Source organism: Bubalus kerabau, chromosome 17 (assembly GCF_029407905.1).
Source record: "Bubalus kerabau isolate K-KA32 ecotype Philippines breed swamp buffalo chromosome 17, PCC_UOA_SB_1v2, whole genome shotgun sequence".
Lineage (NCBI taxonomy): Eukaryota > Metazoa > Chordata > Mammalia > Artiodactyla > Bovidae > Bubalus > Bubalus kerabau.
Window position 1 is genome coordinate 67491558 of NC_073640.1, and position 19550 is coordinate 67511107.

The 19550-nt window shown below is 44.5% G+C and overlaps 1 pseudogene; it reads right to left on the reverse strand.

The window, feature by feature from the left end:
* Positions 1-8280: 8280 nt before the first annotated feature.
* LOC129630757 (putative killer cell immunoglobulin-like receptor like protein KIR3DP1) lies at positions 8281-18354 on the reverse strand (annotated as a pseudogene).
* Between the last annotated feature and the right edge of the window lie 1196 nt (positions 18355-19550).

Sequence of the window (19550 nt, forward strand, 5' to 3'; positions counted from 1 at the left end):
GGCTCTGCTTCTGTGAGACAGGAGGCAGAACTGAGCAAAGCTGACAGAGTCACAGGATGCGGAAGGCGGGCGGTGTTGGTATATTCAGCCTGGTTCATGTCACATGGGAAGATGGCCAGCCTCTTCTCACACCAGGGATGGAAGTCTGACTTGAGCCGCATCACGGAGCACACCTCATGACCCGAGCATCACTTTTTGTTTCTCTGAACACTGTAAACATAAAAGGATTCAGACAGATCTTGCTGCCTTTAGGAAGTAGAAATGGCGATTCAGTGTATAGCATGCAGGATGCTTTTCCCAAGCTCTTGATAAATCTCATTAACCTTAACTCTTCAAAGAAGAGAAATCACATGTTCCCACCTCGTGTTCAAGCTCAGTGCAGGTTGCCAATTAAAGACTAATTAATAGAGACTTTTATTCTGCATTCTTATGGGAGGACCAGACTTGCTAATTATGGTTCTTTGAAAATACTTAAAAATGCTACATTGTAATATGTGTGATTAAGAAACTAACTGTGTTAGTTTCAGGTGTACAACAAAGTGATTCAGTTATACATATACATGCATCTATTGCTTTTCGAGTTCTTTTCCCACTTAGGTAGTTACAGAATATTAAGTAGAATTCTCTGTTTTATACAGTAGGTCCTTGTGGTCATGCATTTTTAATATAGCTGTGAGTATATGTCAGTCCCAAAATTCCAATCTAAGCTCCCCCTGACACTATCCCACCCAGTAACAGTAAGTTCATTCTCAGTGAGTCTGTTTTGTAAATAAGTTCATTTTTTTAGATGTCACAAGTAAACGATATCATGTGATATTTGTCTTTTCTGACTCTTCCTCATCTGAAATTATTTCGTGACTGTGAGTGGAAACTTTGCACACACAACACTCTCTCTGTCTCTCTCTCTTCCTCCGTTTCCAATCCAAGGACCACACATGTACACAAGATAACGTGTGTAAAGATGACTTTGGTGTTTTTTTGGGAGGGGGATTTGTTCTGCCTGAAAAGGTGGACAATCTTGCTTCCTAGATACTCAAATGAACACAAAATATGTCAAGTAGGGACTTCCAAGCTGCAGAATGCTTGAGTGAGGGGCGTGTCCACAACAATCAACTCCAAACTGGGGCAAAATGGCCCAGCTGTTCCAGGACTCCAAGGGCAGACATACACCCAGTTCAGCGGTTGTTCATAGACAGGAAACAACCTCAGTAAGGGCAGTGATTCCACACCATTTTACTGGGGGTGGGGGTCGTTAAGATTAGTGATGCTTCGTAAGTAATAAATCTGGCCTCCTCTTGGTCATTATGTATGTAATGGAGTAACAGTACAGTCACCCTTCTTAAAATTTCCTCTTATTTACTAAATATCATGTTTCAGAATTGATCTGCATTATTTGTCCTTTCAGTTTGTGCATTTTTTGCCATGTAATGTTTCATTGCAGATATAGAAACCACAAATTTTTAAAGATTAAAAAAATTATTCAAGGATAGTTCATTTCTGCTGTACAGCAAATTGATTCAGCTCGACATATATATTCTTTTCCAATAAGATGCATGCCAAGATGCTGAATAAAATTCCCTGTGCTATACTGTAGGACCTCATTCTTTATCCATTCTATGTATAAATAGATTTCATCTGTTAATCCAAAGCTCCCAGTCCTTCCCTCCTTGGCAACCACAAGCCTGTTCTCTATGTCTGTGAGTCTGTTCCTGTTTCCTTGGTATGTTCCTTTTAGATTCCACAGATGGGTGATATCACAGAAAATTGTCTTTCTCTTTCTGTCTACTTCACTTAATATATTAATCTCCAGGTTCTTCCATACTGCTGCAAATGGCATGATTTCAATTTTTTAGTGTCTGAGTGATATTCCATTCTCTGTGTGTATAAGAATATACATCTTCTTTATCCATTCATCTGTCAATGGACAATTAGGCTGTTCCCATGTCTTGGCTATTGTAAGTTTTGCTGCTATGAACATAGGGGTGCATGAATCTTTTCAAGGTATAGTTTTTTCCAGATATATGCTCGGGATTGGAATTGTTGGATCATATGGAAACTCTGTTTTTACTTTTTTTGAGGAACTTCCATACTGTTTTCTACAGTGGCTGCACCAGTTTCCATTCCCCTCAACAGTGTAAGAGGGTTTCCCTCTTCTCCACAGCCTCTCCAGCATCTGTTATTCATCAACTGTCTAATGATGGCCATTCTGATAGCTATGAGGTGGTACCTCCTTGCAGTGTCGATTTGCCTTTCTCTACTAATGAGCAATGCTGAGCATCTTTTCATATGCCTGTTGGCCATCTGTGTATCTTCTTTTAAACCACAGATATCAATTGTGAGAGTGACGTCTATGGATTTTGTCTAAAATGAATGACACCTCTGCTAATCTCATGAATGTGTTCTGAGCCCCACCTCAGGTTGTTTGTCAAGGGACAGAGTGATGAGGTCCTCAGGAAAGGAAGAGTGAGTTTGTTTGGAAAGCCAGCAGACCAATGAGATTGTGAACTTGTGCCCCAAAGAATCATCTTACCTGAGTTAGATGGGCTTGCTGGGGAGTGAGAGGGATGGTCAAACAGTGTTTACTGAATGTAAAATAACCCTAGCCCGTGGGGAAGAAAATTCCAAGGAGAAGAGAGAACAATACAGATGAAATACCCACACATGAACTCACACTTTCACACTGACACACACACACACACTAAAAGAGGAGGAGGTGTGGCTGGTTGTTGCAGTGTTTTAATTAACTAATTAATGGCTGTGCTGGGTCATCAATCTGTGCACAGGCTTTCTCTATTTGCAGGAAGTGGGGGCTGCTCCTTTCTGTGTGTAGGGTCTCTCATCACCGTGGTTTCTCTTGTTGTGGAGCACCCGCTCTAGGCACGTGGGCTTGTGGCCCACGGGCTGAACTGCCCTGAGGCATGTGGAATCTTCCCATTCCCGGGATCGGGCCCATGTCCCCCACATAGGCAGGCAGATTCTCAACCAGTGGACCACCAGGGAAGTCCTGGTGCAAGCTTTGTTTCCCCTTAATTAATTAATTGTTAAATTTAAATTTATTTATTTTAATTAGAGGCTAATTACTTTACAATATTGTATTGGTTTTGCCATACATTAACATGAATCTGCCACGGGTGTACATGTGTTCCCAATCCTAAACCCCCCTGCCACTTCCCTCCCCATACCATCCCTCTGGGTCATCCCTGTGCACCAGCCCCAAGTATCCTGTATCCTGCATCAAACCTGGACTGGTGATTCATTTCTTATGTGATATTACACATGTTTCAATGCCATTCTCCCAAATCATCCCACCCTCCCTCTCCCACAGAGTCCAAAAGGCTGTTCTATATATCTGAGTCTCTTTTGCTGTCTTGCATACAGGGTTATCATTACCATCTTTCTAAATTCCATAGATATGCATTAGTGTACTGTATTGGTGTTTTTCTTTCTGGCTTACTTCACTCTGTATAATTGGCTCCAGGACAATTACAATACTGTGATGGCTTGTGCCATACATCCACATGGATCAGCCATAGCTATACTTATGTCCCCTTCACTGCGGAAATCTTTTAATTCTGGAATCCTTTGTTATTGAAGCTGTCTATGCAGGTGTGGTCATAATATCCCTTTAAGCCCCTGACAAGACAAAAGGTTCTGTCTGTTCTGCCACTTATTATCTCTATACGAATGGGAAAGTGTTATACCTTTCAAGTTCAGAGCCTTGAAAATAGTTTAGTCCCTCAGTCGTGTCTGACTCTTTGTGATCCCATGGGATGCGACCCGCCAGGCTCCTCTGTCCATGGGGGTTCTCCAGGCAAGAATGCTGGGGTGGGTTGCCATTTCCTTCTCCAGGAGATCTTCCCAACTGAGGAGTTGACTCAAGTCTCCTGCGTTGCAGGCAGATTCTTTATCCCCTGAGTCACCAGAAATGCCCACCAGTAACATAATGCAATTCAGTATTACCTCCCTCAATTAACATTGCCATTGTTTTCCATTTACTTTAACGTGGACATGGTGGGATTTTGGCATCATGCTTTCACTATAAGTGTAGTATAACACAGATGTGGAATATACCATAAATTTAAAAATAGAAGTATGAATACAATGCTAGATTTCTAATTTTAAAAAAAGATATGCAACAAGCAACAAAGATTTACTGTATAGCATGGGGAATTATAGTCAATATCTTGTAATAACCTAAAATGGAAACTAATCTGAAAAATAATGTATGCATATTTGTATAATTGAAAATCACCTTGCTGTGCACCTGAAACATTGTAAGTCAACTACACTTCAATAAAATATGTATACAATGAGATTAAAAATAGAATCAGTAAAATAAATAAATTTTAAAATAAAATGAAAGGAAATGAAGTCAATCAGTCATATCTGACTCTTTGTAACCCTATGGACTGTAGGCTGGCAGGCTCCAATGTACATGGGATTTTCCAGGCAAGAAAACTGGAATGCATTGCCATTTCCTTCTCCAAATAGTGCAGGCCAACTGCTGCATACTCCCTGATGGTCTGTGTACTCACTCTCACATTCCAACTCTGCATACAGTGTGTTCACATGGGCACCCTGAGCTGCCCAAAAGAGTCTCAGCCCAGATGGTGAGTTCGTGAAAGGTCCCTGGAAGGAAGTCAGAGGCTGAGCCCCAGGACTTCCCCACCCCTCAATCCCCAGCTCAGCTCAGGAGCCCTTCCAGGTTTCACCAGCATCAGCCTAGAATCCCAGTGCCCTGCCTTTCCCCCCACCAATTTCCTGGGAATCAAGTGAGATATGGGTCCCAGGAGACCCAGGGGAACACACCTGCATGGTTCAGGGTCCCTTGGCCCAGACTCAGCCCTGGAAGTGAGATTTGCCACTGAAAGCTTGGGCTGATTCTCTCCCAAAAGGATCCCTGGCCACTCCAGCTGGCCGAGCCTTGTGGTTCCCTTGAACTGGGGGCAGGGTGGGTGTCCTGTGTCCTCCTGCAGTCCCCTCCCTGCCCTGCACATCTGGCCAAGGAGGAGAACCTCAGAGAGGATGGAAGGCATGTCTGCAGCTCTGAGCACCCAGCCGCCCCCCCCCCACCTCCCCGCCCTGTACAGATGAGGAGATCACGGGGCCCTAGAGGGCAAAAAGGATGTGGTCCCTGGGGGGCTGCTGCCACCCTTCGGGGTTCCCATGGCTGTGGAGCTGTGGCAGGGGCGGCCTCTCCATGGACCCAGCGCAGATGTCTCCAGGCAGGGCTCAGGAGACATCTCAGCCCAGACCTGAGGTCTCAGCTCTTTCTCTTTCTGCCCAGTCTGACCGCCTGCTCTAGAGGGTGGGACCCAGGTTCTTATCCTGAGTCAGAGTCGACAGTCTGGCTCCAACTAGGACTCATAAGTTTATTTTCCCAGTCCCTTCCAGAAATGGAATTTACTTCTCATCTTGGGTCAGTTCATAAATTATTTTTTTTCGAAATTTTATTTTATTGTTTTTTTTTCATTTACTTAGATTTTATTTGATTTTTTTCCACACTGTTTCATCGTCTTCTGGACATAGATATGTGCATATCAGTTAGATTTATAATTAGGTACTTCATTTTTTGTTGCTATTGTAAATGGTATTTTTTAAAATTTCAGTTCTAAATACTTGGAACAAACATAATGTTTTTCTGTCAACTATACAATATTGTATTGGTTTTGCCATACATCAACATGAATCCACCACGGGTGTACAAATGTTCCCCATCCTGAACCCCCCTCTCACACCTCCCTCCCCATACCATCCCTTTGGGTCATCACAGTGCATCAGCCCCGAGCATCCTGTATCATGCATCGAACCTGGACTGGCAATTCGTTTCTTATATGATATTATACATGTTTCAATGCCATTCTCCCACATCATCCCACCCTCTCCCTCTCCCACAGAGTCCAAAAGACTGTTCTATACATCTGTGTCTCTTTTTCTGTCTCGCATACAGGGTTATCGTTACCATCTTTCTAAATTCCATATATATGCATTAGTATACTGTATTGGTGTTTTTCTTTCTGGCTTACTTCACTGTGTATAATAGGCTCCAGTTTCATCCACCTCAGTAGAATGGATTCAAATGTATTCTTTTTAATGGCTGAGTAATACTCCATTGTGTATATGTGCCACAGATTTCTTATCCATTCATCTGCTGATGGACATCTAGATTGCTTCCATGTCCTGGCTATTATAAACAGTGCTGTGATGAACATTGGGGTACATGTGTCTCTTTCAATTTTGGTTTCCTCGGTGTGTATGCCCAGCAGTGGGATTTCTGGGTCATAAGGCAGTTCTATTTCCAGTTTTTGAAGGAATCTCCACACTGTTCTGCATAGTGGCTGTACTAGCTTGCATTCCCACCAATAGTGTAAGAGGGTTCCATTTACTCCACACCCTCTCCAGCATTTATTGCTTGTAGACTTGTGGATAGCACCCGTTCTGTTATGCAATTTACTTCTCATCTTCAGTCAGTTCATAAATTATTGCAGAGCACCTACTGTGTACCAGGCATTGGTGCCACACAGTAGAAAGACACCCATGACCCAGGTAAACTCATCTTCTTTAGTTGTTTGAAGAATTCAGATTCTGCAGAATGTGGCATCAAATGCTAACATTCAAATATGTTTTAAAGAAGATATATGAGAATAACTGGTGTTCATGTCTACACTGTGAACATTCAGAAAAATAAAGATCATGACATCTGTTCCTGCACCTAAAGGCCAAAAGAAAAAAAAAGATAATTAGGGGGAAAATGGAAACAGTGACAGTAGCAACACAGGAGACCCAGAATGTCTTCACTTTAAGCAATTCTAACATTTCTTGGTAAAAGAGTTCTTGGGTGGCTTAGTTCTAAGCCAGGAGAGACATCACACACAGAGAGCTCAATGAGCAGCTAAGGCTCCATGGAGCTTGATTTTTACCCTATTGGCCAGCTCAGTTCACATCGGGGTCCTCATGGTGTTATCCTGTTCAGCCCTCCGCTTGGTTGAGCCAAGCCACATTGTGCCACCAATTGATAACTTAAAAGGCACAAGATTCTCAAATCCTTGGCTTTGGTGAAGAGAAGCAAAAGAGACAAAACATGCAAATATTTATGGATTAACACAACACATGCAAAGCCTCCCTGGGGCAACTGTTCTCTCTGCGCCCTCAGTGATCTGGAGTGGAATGTCCAGTAGAATTCTCTGTGATGACAGGACTTTTTAAATATCTGCTCTGTCCAGCACCATAGCGCCTGGCCACATGATCCTCCTGAGCACTTGAAATGTGGTGGGTGTGACTGAAGAACTGAATGCTTTACTTCCTATACGTGTAGAGTCATTGTCTGTACCACGTGGCTGGGTTAGGGTTAGGGTTAGGGTCTAGACTGAGGGGGATCTTGTTGTCTTGTTTCTACCACTGGAACCCCAACACCCTCAGTGCACACAGCTGGAAAAGGTTGAAGAGGCTTCCCCGATGGGTCAGTGGTAAAGAATCTGCCTGCCAGTGCAAGATACATGAGAGACCTGGGTAGGACCCCTGGGTCAAGAAGGTCCCCTTGAGAAGGGAATGGCAACCCACTCCAGGATTCTTGCCTGGAGAATCCCATGCACAGGGAGCCTAGCGAGCTATACAACCTCATAGGTTCACAAAGCGTCGGACATGACTGAATCGACTTAGCACACAGACACACAGCCTCATGTGGCAAGTGGCACCACACTGGATATCTCAAACAGAATATATTCCCTCTTTTAATTTGGCGAACTTGCATTGCTTTTTCTTTCTTGCATTGCTTTTATTATTGTTTCATGGAAAGCATTTTGTTTTAAATATAGCAGCGTGCACATGTCACTCTTAAACTTCCAATCTATCTCTCCCCTCATCCTTTCCCTCTGTAACTCTAAATTTGTTCTCCAAGTCTACAAGTCTGTTCCTGTCTTGTAAACAAGTTCATCCTTGTAAACTATTACTGAACACAGGTTTTTTTTTTAAAAGACTTTCTTTTATTTTAAACTGAATAATTTGAAGACTCAACTTGCAATTTTTATGCTTTACTGGAATTAAAAGAAAATATGATCATCATGGTAATCTACCCAGTATGTGCAATTGATTAGAATAACTTCTCCCAAAAGGTTACATAGTTAAAACAGAGCATTAGAATAGCCAGGGGATGACTAAGATTTGGTGGGATTTTTGAAGACGATCCTATAATTCTTGGAATCCACTCTTGACTGCAGAGCTGTGGGGGTGCATTGGAGGAGGAGAAGGAGTGCCCACGGAGGAACCCCTCTAAAAAGAGATCTAGCTCTTCAATTTATAACACTCTGTGCACTCAAAGGATGGGGCCTGGTCAGGGTCAGCATGGTCTTGGTTTACATCGAATTCCTCATAGATACTGGTCTCGGTGAAGAGGTGCATGTGGTTCAGGGGAGTGGGAGTGAACAATCTCCCAGAGAGGGTCCTGTAGTTCAAGCGGACAAATATCACATCCTCTGTTGTTGGGTCCTGAGAGGAAGGAGATGTGAATGATGGAATGAAATGTGATCTTTGAAGTCGGGGACATTGGACATTGGAGGGCTTCGGGCTATGGCAAGGGTGGGCTAGGAGGACTCACCTCGCCATTCACTGTCCTGTCTTATTTAGGCTCTCCTTCTATGATGGCCTCATCTGGGAATGGAAGAGAGATGGCTCTTGGGGTCGGGGCGATTCTTTTAGACCTCCATATCTTTGGTAGGGACATCAAAGCCTAAAAAAGCAGGGGTGTGCCCCAGGTTCCTAAGTCTGTCTACTCCACTAAATTAAAAAAAAAAAAACACACACACAAAAACATTCCATGTATAATCCCAGTACTGATGGACTCTCTTTCTCAGTTATGTGTGGAAAACCATGGAGCCCATCCTACATCGTCTGTTATGGACCATCCTCTAATGCATATCAGTAGATTCCCAAGAGCATACAGGGGAGAAGAACAGATGGCTGTGGTTGAAAGGAGGAACAGGACTTGGAATGTCCCTGGTGGCCTAGGGATTAAGGGTCAACCTTCTAGTTCAGGGAGCGTGGGTTCTGTCTCTGGTGGGAGAACTGAGATCCCACATGCCTTGAAGCAACTATCCTCAATGCTGCAACTGCTGAGCCCATGAGCTCTGTAGCCTTGAACTGCACCCCAGCACCACAGTGAAGATCCCCCAAGCTGCAGCTGAGACCTGATGCAGCTAAGAATAAATTAACACATATTTTCATAAAAAGAACAGGGTCCCATGGGTCTCTGGAAGAGATTCATTGAGGGATTACAACCATGGAAATCAGTTTTTAACCTACAGGAAGTGAAAACGCCATTCTCTGCTACCAGTCCACCTCCTCCTGTGTCAGATGACGCTGTGCTTCCCTCCTTCAAACTTATGATTTTGTGTAGACCACCAGTGACAGTTGGCTCTTCATACTTACTTTATGGGTAACCAGTGACAGACAAGAACAGCGAGGAAGATACTGGCATAGATGAAGGCTACGAAAAGCCTAAGGAGAAGGTGCAGCTGGCTGGAGTGGCCTTAAGGAAGCCATGCTTCTGCCAACAAGCCAACAGAAGGTCTGGTTATTCATTGCATACACCCTGCCCCTACACACAGGAGTTATTGTATCCTTGTGTCAAAGTGTGTCAGCAGCTCTCAACCTGATCAGTATGGTCTCCACTTCCCAGGAGGTACCAAAGCATCCAGGAGAGATGTTAGCAGAGGATAAAGTAAATAGGCCATGCAAGACCAGCAGAGGTCTGAAACCAGGTCCCCTGGGCACCGATGCAGTTTTTCTCTGCTGCCCCATATGACAAGGCATGGTGTTTTTGCATGAATGGGGACCGCTTTAATCCTGCATATATTTCCCCCTCCAGCCACATATACCTGGAATGGAATCCTCAAGTAGACACTACACTTCTATTTCTGAACTGTGGAATGTTTAGTTCATAAAACACTAGCAGAGAAATAGCACATATTCACGGTGCTCCCTAAAATTCTTCTCTTATCCCCCATCCTTCCCCAAAGATACTGCTGGAGGGAAGGTAAGCATCTCCCTTAAGCATGGGGTCAAGTCACTGTGTCTCACTGTGTTCAATTTAGAAGTTGCCACTCCCAGAGATTGAGAAACTCAATGCCCTCTCTGGTTCTAATACAGAGCATGATCTCAAATGCTGACATGACAGGGACGTTGAGGAGCCCAAAGTCACAGAACTGGGAGGTGGTAGAATGAACACTTAAACAGGGACTCTCTGTCATCTCAGAAATTTGCTGAGATAGGAGACAGTCTTGCTTACCTTCTGTGATGTGTGGATCCATAGTTGATGGGCAACTACTTCTAGTGGATTCTAGGGGGGGAAAAGCCAGAGGGGGTGAACAGTAACCTTCCTCACCCCACCATAGGAGGACACTTGTTTCTGGAAGGTTGGCCTCCTGCCATTCTTTGACTCTGTCATCCCTCACAGCACTGATGGGGGAGGGGAGAGCTTCTGGTCCCTCACAGTGATTGCGTTGAGTAGACCCTCCATCCCAGAGAAGAGATAGATGATGGAAGGAGGCGTGAAGGATATGCCTGGTGATGAAAGACAGCTGTAAGCAAGAGACATCCTCTCTGCACCAGGAATGAATATCTATGCTCCTTAATTGGAAAATCACCTGTATGTCAGAGGTGCTACTGGAAAAACACTAAGAGCAAGGGGCCAATGCAATCTCTGATCCTCCCGAATGAGCCCAGCCTCTCCTCCTCCTGGGTCTACCCTGAACCTTTTCTTTATTTGCCTGGATAGCCAGGACTCTGATATGGAGCATCCATACCAGAGGTGGAAGAATGTTGAGATGCCATATACCATCTGTGTTCCTCTCTGGTTCTCATTGCCTCCGTTTCTCCAGAAGCCCTAAGGTCCCCTGATGCCAGCACGGAGACCTTGAGATAGAGCTCAGTGACACAGTAAGATATTATGGGAAAAGCCAAACGGCCTTTTTGGCACCACAATGTGATTTAGTGTATTGTAAAGCATGGGACTCTTTATGGGTTCTCCAGGCAAGAAGACTGGAATGGGCTGCCATTTCCTCCTTCAGGGGACCACGTTTTGTCAGGACTCTTCACTATGATCTGTCAGGCTTGGGTGGCCCTGCATGACTGACCCATAGCTTCACTGAGGTATGAAAGCCCCTTCACCACTACAAGGCTGTGATCCATGTGGAGGAGGTAGTGAAGGACAGAGGAGTCTGTCGTGCTGCAGTCCACAGGGTGGCAAAGAGTTGGAGAGAACATAGCGTCTGAACAGGGGCAACAACGCACGGGCCAGGAACAGGTTCATCACCTGTAACAGACAGGAACAGTGGGTCGCTGGAGTCTGAGCATGAGTAGGAGAGTGACTGAAAGAGCTGTAGCACCTGTAGACCCCGCTGTGGGCTGGGGACCCAGGACCCAGAGGGAACTCTGACTGGAGTGCTCTGTGGGGGCTCTGGCCTCCAGCAAGCGGGCGTCCAAGGTTCTGCCCCTCCCTGAGCAGATGGAACTGTTCAAAAGCACTCTCAGAGCTGCAGACCAAGGTCACGTTCTCTTCTGACCTCACCTCGGGGCCCTCCTGGGCTGAGAGAGAGGGTTTCTTGGACAGACCTGGAAGGAAGAGACGTTTATCTTAGAGACAAAGTAACTCTAGTCCTAAGTATAGGACTAAAGCCCAAAGTGTGCCACAAGAGCAGCACTGCAATGAGAAGCCCGCCCACTGCCAGGAGAGAAAGCCCCACAGTAAGGGGTACTCAGCACAGGGAAAAGTTCAGAAATAACTTTAAAAATGGAGTGTCCTAGCTCTGTGAAAAATACCGTTGGTAGCTTGATAGGGATTGCATTGAATCTATAGATTGCTTTGGGTAGTATATTCATTTTCACTATATTGATTCTTCCGATCCATGAACATGGTATATTTCTCCATATTAGTGTCCTCTTTGATTTCTTTCACCAGTGTTTTATAGTTTTCTATATATAGGTCTTTAGTTTCTTTAGGTAGATATATTCCTAAGTATTTTATTCTTTTCTTTGCAATGGTGAATGGAATTGTTTCCTTAATTTCTCTTTCTATTTTCTCATTGTTAGTTATAGGAATGCAAGGGATTTCTGTGTGTTGATTTTATATCCTGCAACTTTACTATATTCATTGATTAGCTCTAGGAATTTTCTGGTGGAGTCTTTAGGGTTTTCTAAGTAGAGGATCATGTCATCTGCAAACAGTGAGAGTTTACTTCTTCTTTTCCAATTTGGATTCCTTTTTTTTCCCTTTCTGCTCTGATTGATGTGGCCAAAACTTCCAAAACTATGTTGAATAGTAGTGGTGAAAATGGGAACCCTTGTCTTGTTCCTGACTTTAGGGGAAATGCTCTCAGTTTTTCACCATTTAGGATAATGTTTGCGGTGGGTTTGTCATATATAGCTTTTATTATCTTGAGGTATCTTCCTTCTATTCCTGCTTTCTGGAAAGTTTTTATCATAAATGGATGTTGAATTTTGCCAAAGGCTTTCCTGCATCTATTGAGATAATCATATTGCTTTTATTTTTCATTTTGTTAATGTGGTGTATTGCATTGATTGATTTGTGGATATTGAAGAATCCTTGCATCCCTGGGATAAAGCCCACTTGGTCATGGTGTATGATCTTTTTATTGTGTTCTTGGATTCTGATTGCTAGAATTTTGTTAAGGATTTTTGCATCTATGTTCATCAGTGATATTGGCCTGTAGTTTTCTTTTTTGTGGGATCTTTGTCAGGTTTTGGTATTAGGGTGATGGTGGCCTCATAGAATGAGTTTGGAAGTTTACCTACCTCTGCAATTTTCTAGAAGAGTTTGAGCAGGATAGGTGTTAGCTCTTCTCTAAATTTTTGGTAGAATTCACCTGTGAAGCCGTCTGGACCTGGGCTTTTGTTTGCTGCAAGATTTCTAATTACAGTTTCAATTTCTGTGCATGTGATGTGTCTGTTAAGATTTTCTATTTTTTGCTGGTTCAGTTTTGGAAAGTTGTACTTTTCTAAGAATTTGTCCATTTCTTCCGCGCTGTCCATTTTATTGGCATATAATTGCTGATAGTCGTCTCTTATGATCCTTTGTATTTCTGTGTTGTCTGTTGTGATCTCTCCATTTTCATTTCTAATTTTATTGATTTGATTTTTCTCCCTTTGTTTCTTGATGAGTCTGGCTAATGGTTTGTCAATTTTATTTATCCTTTCAAAGAACCAGCTTTTGGCTTTGTTGATTTTTGCTATGGTCTCTTTTGCATTTATTTCTGCCCTAATTTTTAAGATTTCTTTCCTTCTACTAACCCAGGGGTTCTTCGTTTCTTCCATTTCTAGTTGCTTTAAGTGTAGAGTTAGGTTATTTATTTGACTTTTTTCTTGTTTCTTGAGGTATGCCTGTATTGCTATGAACTTTCCCCTTAGCACTGCTTTTACAGTGTCCCACAGGTTTTGGGTTGTTGTGTTTTCATTTTCATTCGTTTCTATGCATATTTTGATTTCTTTTTTGATCGCTTCTGTGATTTTTTTGTTATTCAGCAGCATGTTGTTCAGAATGGGAGAAAATAATAGCAAATGAAGCAACTGACAAACAACTAATCTCAAAAATATACAAGCAATTCCTGCAGCTCAATTCCAGAAAAATAAATGACCCAATCAAAAAATGGGCCAAAGAACTAAATAGTCATTTCTCCAAAGAAGACATACAGATGGCTAACAAACACACGAGAAGATGCTCAACATCACTAATTATCAGAGAAATGCAAATCAAAACCACAATGAGGGACCATTTCACGCCAGTCAGAATGGCTATGATCCAAAAGTCTACAAGCAATAAATGATGGAGAGGGTGTGGAGAAAAGGGAACCCTCTTACACTGTTGGTGGGAATGCAAACTAGTACAGCCACTATGGAGAACAGTATGTAGATTCCTTAAAAAACTGGAAATAGAACTGCCTTATAACCCATCAATCCCACTGCTGGGCATACACACTGAAGACACCAGAATTGAAAGAGACACGTGTACCCCAATGTTCATCGCAGCACTGTTTATAATAGCCAGGACATGGAAGCAACTTAGATGTCCATCAGCAGATGAATGGATAAGAAAGCCGTGGTACATATACACAATGGAGTATTACTCACCCATTAAAAAGAATACATTTGAATCAGTTCTAATGAATGGATGAAACTGGAGCCTATTATACAGAGTGAAGTAAGCTAGAAAGAAAAATACCAATACAGTATACTAATGCATATCTATGGATTTTAGAAAGATGGTAACTATAACCCTGTATGCGAGACAGCAAAAGAGACACTGATGTATAGAACAGTCTTTTGGACTCTGTGGGAGGGGAGAGGGTGGGATGATTTGGGAGAATGGCATTGAAACATGTATAATATCATATATGAAACGAATCACCAGTCCAATTTTGATGCATGATACTGGTTGCTTGGGGCTGGTGCACTGGGTCGACCCTGAGGGATGGAACGTGGAGGGAGCAGGGAGAGGGGTTTGAGATGGGGAACACGTGTATACCTGTGGCGGATTCATGTCGCTGTATGCCAAAACCAATACTATATTGTAAAGTAATTAACCTCCAATAAAATATATAAATTTATATTACAAAAAGAAATTCTAAAAAAATGGAGTGTTATTTAAAATCCTTTTAAAAAATAAATAATTTTTATAAAATGGCTTGTCATTTAATATCCTTTTTTAAAGAAAGAATATATGTATATGAATAACTGAATCACTCTGTTGTATAACAGGAATTAACAACATCTGAAATCAACTATACTTCAACAAACATAAATAAGATAAAATAAATTTAAAAAATCTACCAGATGTGTGGTTGTCTTGAAATAAACGGAACCCACTAACTACTGCTGGGGACCATCAGAAAACATGACATTGACCTAGAAGAAGAGATTATGGAGTGGAAATTGCCAGAATCTCATTCGATCTTTGACTGCTTCTTTCTTGATGGTGTTTCAGCGCTGCCCTGACCACCCCTAGGGGATGGAAAGGACTCCTTAATGGGAGGATTGGCGGGACCACTCCCCCCTCTTTGTGCAGAAGGACGCATTAAACCAAGAGTCTAAGCAACTTCAGGGTGTCGACCTCCATCTCGATCACCCAGGGGCCAGACTTCAAGGGCATCTGATACCACTGTGTGCTGCTGACAGAGGAAGGGAGCTCTGAGATGAAAGCAGGAAACGAACCCCTTAACCAATCATCGTTGGCTGCCTGAGCAGGGAATTGCCCGGGTCCCTGCTCTGGTACATTTTCCTCCATTGGTTGTTCTTTCAGGTTCTTGTTCCTTCGGTCTCTCATCAGCTATGTCTTCTCCTTAGCACATGGCAGGCACTCTGTTCTCTTTTCCCTTCCGTGTTCACACCTCTCTCTGGTTTGTTCCGTCTCCCGGGTTTGTGAGTGTCTCTGCACGCCTGTCATTCTCTCTCGGGACTGATGCTGGACTGGACACCAGACCTTCTGTGACACAGAGAGCAGAAGGGACTTGTCTGGCCACACTCACCTGTGATGATGATATCCACAGGGTCGCTGGAAGCTGACCACTCAAGGGGGAGCATCTGAGAGAGCCATAGCATCTGTAGGTGCCCGTTCTCACCAAAGTCATGGAGCCAATGAGGAAGTCAGCTGGGGCATGCCCACCAGTGAGCGTCTCTGCACATCTCTGGAAATGCCCTGTGCTCCTTTTTTTGTGCAGGATAAATTTGTCAAGCGGCATTGATGAGTGACAGTGGAGGGTTACATTCTCTTCCACACGCACGAGGGGGCCTGGGTGCGCTGAGATGGCAGGTTTTGTGAACACACCTAGGAGCAAAGAGCTTGTGAGCTTCAGTGAGTCACCCTGCCTCAGCACTTCCCCTGACATCTAAAGGTGTGAAAAACCTCCCCATAAAGCAGCAAAGCCAATTACCCTTCCTGTCTGTTCTGTTGCATTCTCTTTAGCCTTGTTCTCAGGCTCTGGCTCATGCTTTTCTGTTTCTCTTTGCTCAAGACCTCAGGCGTTCTCTCTGTTTATTCTAAGCTTTTTAGCTGTTCGATCTGCTCTCAGCTTCATGCATACATACTCAGTCACTTCAGTTGTGTCAGACTCTGTGGGGCCCCATGGACTGTAGCCCACTGTGGTCCTCTGTCCATGGGATTCTCCAGTTGAGAATACTGGAGTGAGTTGCAGTGCTCTTAACTTCATCCCATTCCTAATATGCATGGTGGGGGGCTGGGGTGGGTCTGCTTCTCTGGTAGAACACATACCAGGTGTAATATGTACCTTGGCTCCTTTCCTACTCATCTCCTAGAAAGTGGGTGATGATTGGCAGGAGATTGGGAAGGAGGTGGAGAAAAAAGGGAACATTTTCCCACCTGTGACCCCCACTTCACGCCTCTGGAAACATTCCTGGGCTGACTTGGTCTAACTGGGACCCCAGCTCCTTCATATGGGATTACAGCTCCCTACTGGGTGGCAGGTACTGGGTCAGGGACCCCCTTGGCCTCCCAGTTGACAGGCAATGGCAGCATCCTGTCTAACTAATGCCTAGGGAGGCTCCTCTTTCCTGAGCCAGGGGAACACATCCCTCTATTCAACACCCTGAGTTTAAACTCTCACACTTGGTTCTCTTTCCTTGGTTCAGTTCTGGCTGGGAATCCTGAAGACGTCTTTGGCTGCACTGGCACGTGGACCTAGGGTAGGATTGCCTGCAGGCACAGGTGTCCTGAGCTGGGCTGGACCCCTCCTACCTGTGACCATAATCTGCAGGGGGTCACTGACATCGGACCACACAGAGAGAGACATGTGTAGGACCCGGTATGTTTTCTGGTCACTGGGTCAATGGTGAAGGTGTTGAAATCATATCCTTGGAGCTTGGGCAAAATGGCCCCATCTCTTTTGAGCAGTCTGAATATCACAAAAGGAGGACTGAAGTGATACTGAAGAGTCACAGTCTGTCCTAAGGGAACCACGGGGCATGGCCAGGCTGACAAAGAGGGCTTCTCATATTCACCTAGGAGAGAAGGAGACACAGGCTTTGAGAGAAAAATAGGAATGGTCCTCTCTCCCCACTGCCCTCAGGGGTGCTTCCCCTTCAATTCTTCCAACTCTCCTCCCCTAAAGTGCATCACCCTGATGCTCAGGGACACCTGGTGCTTGGGGACAGACAGAGACACAGTCAACCCAGGACAGACATCATGAGATTGAATCACTCCTTGGGTTGACAAAATGTTGAGAAACCCAAAATACAAAACACTGGGGATTCCCTGTTGGTCCAGTGGTTAGGACTCAGCACTTTCTCTGCCAAGGGCCCAATTTGAGTCCGTGATCAGGGAACTAAGATCCTGCAAGCTTCATGATGCAGGCAAAAGAAAACATCACAAAAAAATTGATGCATGGACAAGAAGGGAAAGGACTTCCCTGTTGCATTTGTTGTAGCTCAAATCGTAAAGAATCTTCCTGCAATGCAGAAGAGCAGGGCTCAGTGTCTGAGCTGGCAAGATCCCCTGGTCAAGGAAATGGCAACCCACTCTTGCATTCTTGCCTGGGGAATCCCATGAATAGAGGAGCCTGGTGAGCTCCAGTCCCTGGGGTTGCAAGCAGTCGGACTTGACAGAGCGACTAATGCTAACACAACTAAGCAGTGAAAAAGCCACTTGCCTGAAAAGAAGGAAGTAAAGCTTGAACGTCGCTCCTTTGTTAGCTAACCTACATCAAATCTCTGACAAGGTCCAAATGGCTCTGCCTGATGGCCAGACCCTTCCCTGGGGTCAGCTTTAGTGGGTGCTCCTGCTGATCCTGTTGTTAACGGCTGGTTGGAGATGCCACGAGCCACCTTGTAGGAGAGGGGTCTGTGGGGTGCAGTCTCTTGCTCCCCTCTCATGATTGAAATGGCACTTGGGGGTCCAGCTCCCAGCTGACAGACTTCACACTGTCCCTTCAGGTCCAGAGTCCAGACTGGGGCTAACCTCTGGGGAGAGTGAAGATGAGTATCAGGGTCAAAAGAGATAAGGGATCCACAGGGCACGGGGCTCTCTCTGTACTGACAGGGGTCTCACCCCAGTCCCCCAGTGTCCTCTGCATCAGCCCCAACTGCTCTGCTCAACAGAGAAATAAGGGATGGGGAGGACTCACCCACAGCTGCCCAGATCCTCAGACTCTCACAGAATCCTAGAATGTAAACCCTATCAGAGATGGCTTATTCTGATGGATCCCACATTCCTTGCACCCTCATCCAGGGAACCTGGTCAGAGGTGCGAGGATCCCCGATTTCCATCATAACCCTCTCCAACTGTGTCTTTCCAGACTCACCGAGACTCAGGAGGCTGAGGAGTGTGGGGCACATGGCTCTGCTTCTGTGAGACAGGAGGCACAGCTGAGCAAAGCTGACTGAGTCACAGGATGCGGAAGGAGGGCGGTGCTATTGGTACAGTCAGCCTGGGTCATGTCACATGGGAAGATGGCCAGCCTCTTCTCACGCCAGGGATGGAAGTCTGACCTGAGCCACATCACTGAGCACACCTCATGACCCGACCATCACATTTTGTTTCCCTAAACACTATCAACCTCAGATATGCAGATGACACCACCGTTATGGCAGAAAGTGAAGAGGACCTCAAAAGCTTCTTGATGAAAGTGAAAAAGGAGACTGAAAAAGTTGGCTTAAAGCTCAACATTCAGAAAACGAAGATCATGGCATCTGGTCCCATCACTTCATAGGAAATAGATGGGGAAACAGTGGAAATAGTGTCCGACTTTATTTTTTGGGGCTCCAAAATCACTGCAGAAGGTGACTTCGGCCATGAAATTAAAAGACGCTTACTCCTTGGAAGGAAAGTTATGACCAACCTAGATAGCATATTCAAAAGCAGAGGCATTACTTTGCCAACAAAGTTCCATCTAGTCAAGGCTATGGTTTTTCCAGTGGTCATGTATGGATGTGAGAGTTGGACTGTGAAGAAAGCTGAGCACCAAAGAATTGATGCTTTTGAACTGTGGTGTTGGAGAAGACTCTTGAGAATCCCTTGGACTGCAAGGAGATCCAACCAGTCCATTCTGAAGGAGATCAGCCCTGGGATTTCTTTGGAAGGAATGATGCTAAAGCTGAAACTCCAGTACTTTGGCCACCTCATAGGAAGAGTTGACTCATTGGAAAAGACCCTGATGCTGGGAGGGATTGGGGGGAGGAGGAGAAGGGGAGGACAGAGGATGAGATGGCTGGATGGCATCACTGACTCGATGGACGTGAGTCTGAGTGAACTTTGGGAGTTGGTGATGGACAGGCAGACCTGGCAGCTGTGATTCATGGGATCGCAAAGATTCGGACACGACTGAGCGACTGAACTGAACTGAACTGAACTGAAACACTATCAACCTAAGTGGATTTGAACAGATCTTGCTGCCTTTAGGAAGTAGTAAGGGTGATTCAGGTTATACCATGCAGGATGCTTTTCCCAAGCTCATGATTATCTGATTAACCTTAACTCTTTGCAGAAGAGAAATCGCATGTACCCACATCATATTTCAGGCTCAGTGCAGGAT